Consider the following 8,042-nt stretch of genomic DNA (forward strand, 5'->3'; position numbering starts at 1 on the left):
TTTGGAAAGGCCGGAGCTTGGAGAGCCACTTTCTCTGCAATTATTTTTCCCAGATTTTCATGCTGGTGGCCGGGGAGGTCTTGCGGAGGAGCTTGGGGGGTGTATTACCCACTTTTAGGGAGCTATATCTTTTATATTAAATTTTACACTTTATTATGACTAGGCCCTGCCCCTAATTGCCGGTTTATTCCAGGCTATTACTGGTCGCATTGTCGGCAATGTAGAGGCCCTCCGCAGGAGGAAGCCTCCACAAGAGACATTGTGGAATGGGTCAAAGAGTACATTGTGAGTACGGAAGCCTTTACGTGAAAATAAGGGGTTTTCACCTGGCTATTAAAACATCCTTTCTCTGTTTAGCATGATTCTCTTAAAGACATCCGTACATCCTTATCTCAGCTCACCAAGAAATAACGCCTGGAGAGATGTTCCGTTTCCTTACCCTCTATGTAGAGGCTCCATGTTTAAGACAAAGTTATGTCTTTGGATGAACAAAGATCCTCAGATTCCAACAGACCCTTTTTCCATCGGGACAAGATCCATAGGCTGCTCAAGTCCATCCGGTCGTGGGACCAGGATGTTGAAGGGGAAGCCTCTGTGTCCACCTCTGGAGGGCAGAGGGCTTTTCATGTGAACGCTTCATTGGCCAGTTTAATGGAACAGGAGGGGAAACATCCCGAAAGGGCATAAATTACAACAAGGGCCTTCAAATCTGTATATCCAATCAACTCAGCACAGCTGGAACGTTGGGACCCCCCCAAAGGTGGACTTAGCGGTTTCCAAATTATCTCGCCGGACCATGGTTCCTTTGGATGACGGCTCTAACCTTCAAGATCTCCTGGATAAAAGGGTAGATTCCACCCTGAAAAAGGCTTATGCCTCTGTGTCCGCCCAAGCTTCTGTGACCATCGCCACTACTGAGGTGGCCAACAACATTCGGGCTCGTCTTTACCGATTGGAGCGAGACATCGACTCTGGGGTAAACAGTGATGACATTCTTGCCTCAATGAGCGATTTACATCTGGCTTCGGATTACCTTAGGGAGGCATCAAGGCAACAGCTCAAGCTGGCTTCTAAGTCAATAGCCCTGACCACCGCCGCCAGGAGGCCCTTGTGGCTCAAGCCCTGGAGGACAGACGCCGCCTCTAAGTTTGCCTTGTGCTCCCTCCCATTCAAATCAGGGAAGGTTTTTGGACGGGGCTGGATGATCTTATGGAGGGGCTATCCGAGGGTAGAGGTAAGTCGCTTCCCCAAGCTGCTAGAGGCAGAAGACCTCCCTCTTCCAGGGGTCGAGGTTCCCAGATACCGAGGTTCCCAGATACCGTTCCCAGAGACGTCCCAGATACCGTCCAAGAGTAGCAGGACGTGGGGGCCCCAGAGAGGAGCCCAAAAAGAAGACCAAATTTTGATGGGACGCTGCTCTCTGTGGCCAATCCTCCTGTAGGAGGTTGGCTTTCCCTGTTTTCTGTTGCGTGGAGTCAGAACATCTCAGACCCATGGGTCCTCCAAGTCATTCATCAAGGCTATGCGATAGAGATTTCCCAGCCTCCTTGCAACCAGTTCATCAACACCCGGTCCCTACCGGCTTTACAACAATCCTGTCTAGAAACATCAGTGGCAGAGTACATCTCAAAAGGGACTCTAGAAAGGGTCCCTCCCTCAGAAATAGGTCTGGGGGTTTACTCGCCGGTTTTTCTTGTTCCAAAATCCACAAGTGGCTGACGCATGATAATCGACCTGAGTACCTCAATCGCTACATCAAACGGAAGTCTTTCAGAATGGAGTCCATAGACTCAGTTACAAATTTTCTCCTGCAGGACAAAACCATGGTCACATTGGATCTCAAAGACGCCTACCTTCATATCCCTATTTACCCTATTTACCAACCACACAGAAAGTATCTTTGGATCACCATTCTCACAGCCAGCCACAGAGAGCACCTACAGTTCACCACACTCCCCTTCGGCATATCATCAGCCCTGTACGTCTTCACCAAGATGATCGCACCGGTTGCCGCTGCACTCAGACTGCAAGGCCTGTTTGTTGCTCCCTACCTCGACGACTGGCTCATAAAAGCTTGGTCTGTTTCAGTTCTCCACCATCACCTACAGATAGCCATCTCCTTCCTACAGAAGTTGGGCTGGCTAATCAACTGGGAGAAGTCAGAAATAATGCCATCTACCCAGAAGAAATTCCTGGGTTTCATCTTGTACTCTCACAAGATGCAGGTCTTCCTCACCAGCCCAAGAAAGGCAAGAATAGAGGCCGCCGCCAGTTTCCTTCTCCAGACCCAGTGGGTCACAATTCACACTGCTACGCGAGTCCTAGTCCTGATGTCTTCCGTGGCCAAAGCAGTCCCTTGGGATTTATGGCATTTGCGTCCCCTACAGATGGAAGTGTTGAGCGCCTGGAACAGATCTCCACGGGGACTGCACAAGAAGATCTGCCTTTCTCCCAATAACCGTCTTTCCCTCAGATAGTGGACACACCTGAAAGACAGAAGGTCCTCAGGTTCAACCTCATTGGACCCTGTTGACAACAGATGCGCATCTGGATGACAAAAACGTTCAAGGTCAATGGAGGAATCCGGAGGAGGGAACATCCAATTGGAAAGAAGTGAGGGCACTCTGTCTCGCACTTCATCACTTCGCCCCCTTCCTCAAAGGGAAGGCAGTCAAGGTGCGGTCAGACAACATGAACTCTGTGATTTACCTCAACAAACAAGGCGGCACCAGATCTCCAGCCCTACTGAGAGAGGTGAGCCTAATTTAACATGAGCAGAGAAGAATCTGTCCCACTTATCCACATCAAGGGCTCCCTGAACATAGTAGTGGATCAGTTGAGTCAGGGTATCCCTGTATCAGGAGAATGGTCTCTCAATCAAGACGTGTTCCAACAAATCGTCCAAAGGTGGAGTCTCCCGGAGGTCGATCTTATGGCAACCCGACTCAATGCCAAGGTGGAAACCTTCTGCTCTCTGTATCAGGAAGACAACCCCTTGGCAGTGGATGCACTGTCCACCCCATGGAGGTTCAGGCTGGTGTACATCTTCCCTCCAATTCCCATCATACTAAAGGTATTGATGAAAATAAGACAGGACCAAGACTCAGGAATTGCCATAATCCTGTTCTGGACGAAAAGGACTTGGTTTGCCCAGCTCATGTGGATGAGTCAAGACGTGTATTGGAGGCTTTCCCCCCCCCCTCCCAGATCTGATGACCCAAGGAGAGCTGAGATATCAGGATCTGAGGAGATTCAACCTGACAGCCTGGAGGTTGACCAGTCCCTATTGAGGAATAGAGGACTGTCTTAAGGCGTCCTTAAGACTCTTGCAAGTGCCAGAGCTGACTCAACAAACCGAAACTACTGTAGGATCGGTAACATTTTTAATGCCTGCTGTCTTGATCATGAAGTGGACTTCTCCGATCCCCCAGTGAGGGTGATCCTGGACTTTCTTCAAGACGGCCTAGACAAAGGGCTTGCTGCTTCTACCCTGAAGGTGCATGTAGCCGCTTTGTCCGCCTATCTGGAGAGGCGTTTGTCTCAGGATCCTTTAGAGAGCACCTTTATTAAAGGGGCAATTAGGCTGAGACCGGCAGTTACTGCTGCTGTCCACCAATGGGATCTTACTATGGTTTTGTTGGCACTTTGTATTGCTCCTTACGAGCCTCTAGAAGAGGCGAGTCTGAAAATTCTGACTTATAAAGTCACTTTTCTCCTCACAATAACATCTGCGAAGAGAGTGAGTGAGCTTCAAGCACTCTTCTTGGAACCCCCGTACATTTCCTTCTTTGAGGATCAAGTGTAACTGAGATTTCTCCCGGGCTTCAGGCCCAAGGTTTCATCCAGTGCAAATATGAACCAACTAATTTGCTTACCTACCTTTTATCAATCTCCTTCCTCCCCAGAGGAAGAAAAATTTCACACCTTGGATCTAATCAGGTGCCTCCATATTTATTTACAGCTCACTCGTCCTTTCAGAAGATCTGAGAATCTTCTGGTCAACTATATTGGCAGTCGGAAGGGCCTCAAAGCCTCTAAAGCTTCCATAGTCCACTAGGTAAAGTCTTCCTTTACAGCTCAAGGATTGTCACCTCCTGCCCTTCTCAGGGCTCATTCAACTAGAGCTGTGTCTACATCTTGGGAGGAAAATAGGGCCTTATTCCTAGACCAAATATGTGCAGCTGCCTCCTGGTTTTCGGAGTAAACTTTCGTAAGCCATTACTGCCTGAGCTCTCGCTCCTTGGAAGCTACCGCTTTCGGTCCAGCTGTATTAAGCTTGGTTTGCACTGAAGTCCCGCCCTAGGGGATTACTTGTTATCTCCCCAGTTGTGCCGCTGGTAGAGATGACAGGAAACAAGAGATTATGAAGATAATCTTGTTTCCCTTAGTCCTAACAGCGGCACAAGACTTCCCACCCTAGAATATGTTGTATTAATTTTTTCTATTACTCTTGTATTTACTCGCAGGGGGGAGGAAGCTACGCCCTTTTACAGGGGTCGGCCATGTGAATTAAAAACTGGCTAATTAAAAATCTGCCTGTCCTACCAGCACACAGGGGCAGAAAATACCCCAGTTGTGCCGCTGTTAGGACTAAGGGAAACAAGATTATCTTCATAATCTCTTGTTTTCTTTGGTTCTCTATTCTTAAAGATCCAGTCCCCAGTCCTGAGTAGATGCCGTATCATTCACCATCACTAGGTGAGCACATTACCATTTTCTGGGCTTGACTTTACATATGACTTACTGTATTGTGAGGCGCCATTCTTGTATTTTTCCTACCTAGGTCACCTTCTATGATGTCCATTTGCCCTAATTTCTTCATGAGAAGAAATGTAGCACAAATTCTTACTTAGATATATCAGTAAAATATTCAAGACACAATTTTGTAGGTAGAAATAAAATGCAGAATTTCTACCTTAAGGATATTTCATCGTCTCTGTAGAGATCTTCTGTAATGCAAGGAATGGGTAGAAAGTGTTTGAATACTAAATAAGGGAAAAGATTTTTTTAATGTCTGTTAAATATAAAAATACAGGTCTGATCCGTTCTCCTTGTAAATTGAATTCTACTTTTACCAATACTGCAGTATGCATGCCACTGTATAAAGTTAAATAAAGAATTCCATCTAATGCTTTATCGGACCTCTTTCAACTTTTTACTGTTGGCCCAAATAGAGGTTTGTGGAAACATGACACTGGAAATGAGATGGAATTCCAGACTCCAGCAACACCGAGGAGCTCGCACATAACAGAAGCCTCGGCATATTAGAACGAGCAGAACATTTCTAACCTGGACTATACAACGTGTGTAGGAATAATAAAAATGATGAAAAAATTTGCAAAATGGTCAAGAAGATCTTAATTTTTTTAGCTGTCATTTATACAAATTTGTGGCATGACCATATAAATGACACCTCCATATTACCATATTATGGACTTTTAGCCTCAAATATGTTGGTATTGTAAGCCCTTCGCATTGTTGGAGATATCAAACTGTATTGAGTAAAGCTCCAGATTTTATACCTGTAGCCTGTAGATATGAGTTGGTTTTCTTTCAAGTAGACTTTTAGGCGCGTCATAGGGTGGCCCCTTGAATCATTATATTTCCCTTAGAAGTGATGCTTCTTGGGTAAAATACCTCTGTGATACAGCATGCAAAAGTATCAGCATCACTTTTGTGAAGTGTCCAATTTTGTGATAATATATAGACGGTGCTCCAGAAATGACAATGTTCTATGTGGTTGGGTCTCCAACCTGATGCAATGCCATAGAGGAACCACAGCACACACCTTGTAGAATGTAAATCAAAAGTCCAATTTTATTGTTCGACACATAAACATAGCCCAGAATGACTATTCATGGAGTATATCAATAGTGACAGAGAGCACTATGGGAGTTGTGTCCAATTTCTGTAAATTGTGTTCAGTGAACATAATAGTAACAACTAGAGATGAGCAAGTAGTACTCGATCGAGTAGGTGTTCGATCGAATACTACGGTATTCAAAATACTTGTACTCGATCGAATACTACTAGCTGTTCAAAGTTAAGATTCAATGCAGAACCAGCGTTGATTGGCAGAATGCTATACATTGCCAATCAACGCTGGTTCTTTTCTTACCTTTAGAAGTCTTCTCCCTGCACAGCGTCCCCGCGTCCTCTTCCGGCTCTGCATTCACTCTGCTTAGGCATGCCCGATGCCTAGCAGAGTGAATTCAAGGCCGGAAGAGGACGCGGGACGCTGCGCAGGGAGAAGAATCCAGCCCAACCCAACCCTCACTCATGGACTTGGTAAGTAGAATTTGATCGAATGTTGCGTACCCCTGAAATGAGCATTTCCCCCCATAGACTATAATGGGGTTTGAAACCCGTTCGAACAGTCGAACAGTGTGCAGCTGTTCAAATCGGTTTTCGAACCTTGAACATTTTAGTGTTCACTCATCTCTAGTAACAACATAAAAGCCTGTTTTTTCATTGTAGGTCAAGAGTGCATTGTGGCTATCACTATTGGTGCATTGTTTGCAGAAGATGGATATTTCCACCCATTCACTTCATTCGGCAATGTCACTTATCTATGTGGTAGCTACCAGCCTTGGATGGAGGATTTGGCAACTAAGCTCTAGTGTAAACCCTTATAATACTAGCAGATTATGTACTGTTCAGTTACAAGAAAAAATGATTAACCCTTCTCGATGTATGCATTATTAAGTAAATGTAGTCTGATTGTTATCAAAGTCACAACTGGTATCCACTGTGTTCAACAGTTCTTCCCAATAGCTGCAAATAAGATTTGCATAACTTTGAGTAACAGTTTTGGACCATTCCTCCCAGCAAATGTGTTTCAATTCATCAATGTTTTGGGGATACCGCATGTGCACAGTCAGCTGCAGGTTGTGTCATAGGATCTCAATAGGGTTAATAAGATAAGATAATCCTTTAATAGCCCCACCATGGGGAAATTCAGTGTGTTACAGCAGCATGGACAATACAATAATATAAATACAAAAACTCCACAGTAGAGGCATTGCAGAGACAGAAGATACAGATAAAAAGATAAAGGAATAAGGGTAGTAGAAGGGATATCACAACTTAAAGATCTTTCAGTTCTCTGTATGGAGTGATCTCCGCTTAGCTCGGTGTTGGTTGTACAGCCTAACCACAGTGGGGAGGAAAGACGCTCCTTCTCACACTTAGGGTGAAGCAGTCGGTCAGGACTATGGCTTGACCATTCCAAAGCGCTTCTTATTTCTCTACCATTTTAGTTGATTTACTTTTATGCTTGGGGTAATTGTTACTCATTTTCTCCAGCCAGGTTAAGGATGCCTGTAAAATGTTTTGACATCTTAATGATTAAAATAATTATATTCAGGTCCTGAGACAGCAAATCCGCCCCAAATCCTGATGTTCCCTACACCATGCTTGCAGTCACAGCTTTTGGTGTTGGTATACTGTGTTCTTTTCCTGTAAACCAGGGGTGCTCACACTTTTTGAGCATGTGAGCTACTTTAGAAACTGACCAAGGGATAAGATCTACTACCCACTTCTTGTGGGCAGGGGTGGGGCGGAACCGGGGTGGGCAAGGGGCGGGGCCTGTGGGCGGGGCAGAGCATGAGATTAGGAAACAGCTCTCTGTTGTCTGCTTGTTCACAAAGCAGGCTGAGAATCATCTCCGAACACTGGCAGGCGGGGCCGCCGCAGCCCTGACTGCGAACGAGTGCAAGGCCCCGGCCTGCCAGTGATCGGAGATGATTCTCAGCCTGCGCTGTCAACAAGCAGACACCGATCCCGCGATCGACCCATATGTCCTCCGCGATCGACCAGTAGATCATGATCGACGTATTGGGCACCCCTGCTCTAAACAATACATTCCACTTTAACTTTTGCCCAGAAGCTTTATAGAACATCCAGGTGGTCTTAGCCAAACATAAGGGCAGCAGCAATAATGAATAGAGGTTGAGTTTTTAGTCTTCCGTAGGTCTTTTGCTGTTACCCTTGGAGTCTTTCTTACTTGTTTCAGGTTTGCTCATTGTGCTCTTGGAATAATT

Source organism: Leptodactylus fuscus, chromosome 1 (assembly GCF_031893055.1).
Source record: "Leptodactylus fuscus isolate aLepFus1 chromosome 1, aLepFus1.hap2, whole genome shotgun sequence".
Taxonomy (NCBI): Eukaryota; Metazoa; Chordata; class Amphibia; order Anura; family Leptodactylidae; genus Leptodactylus; species Leptodactylus fuscus.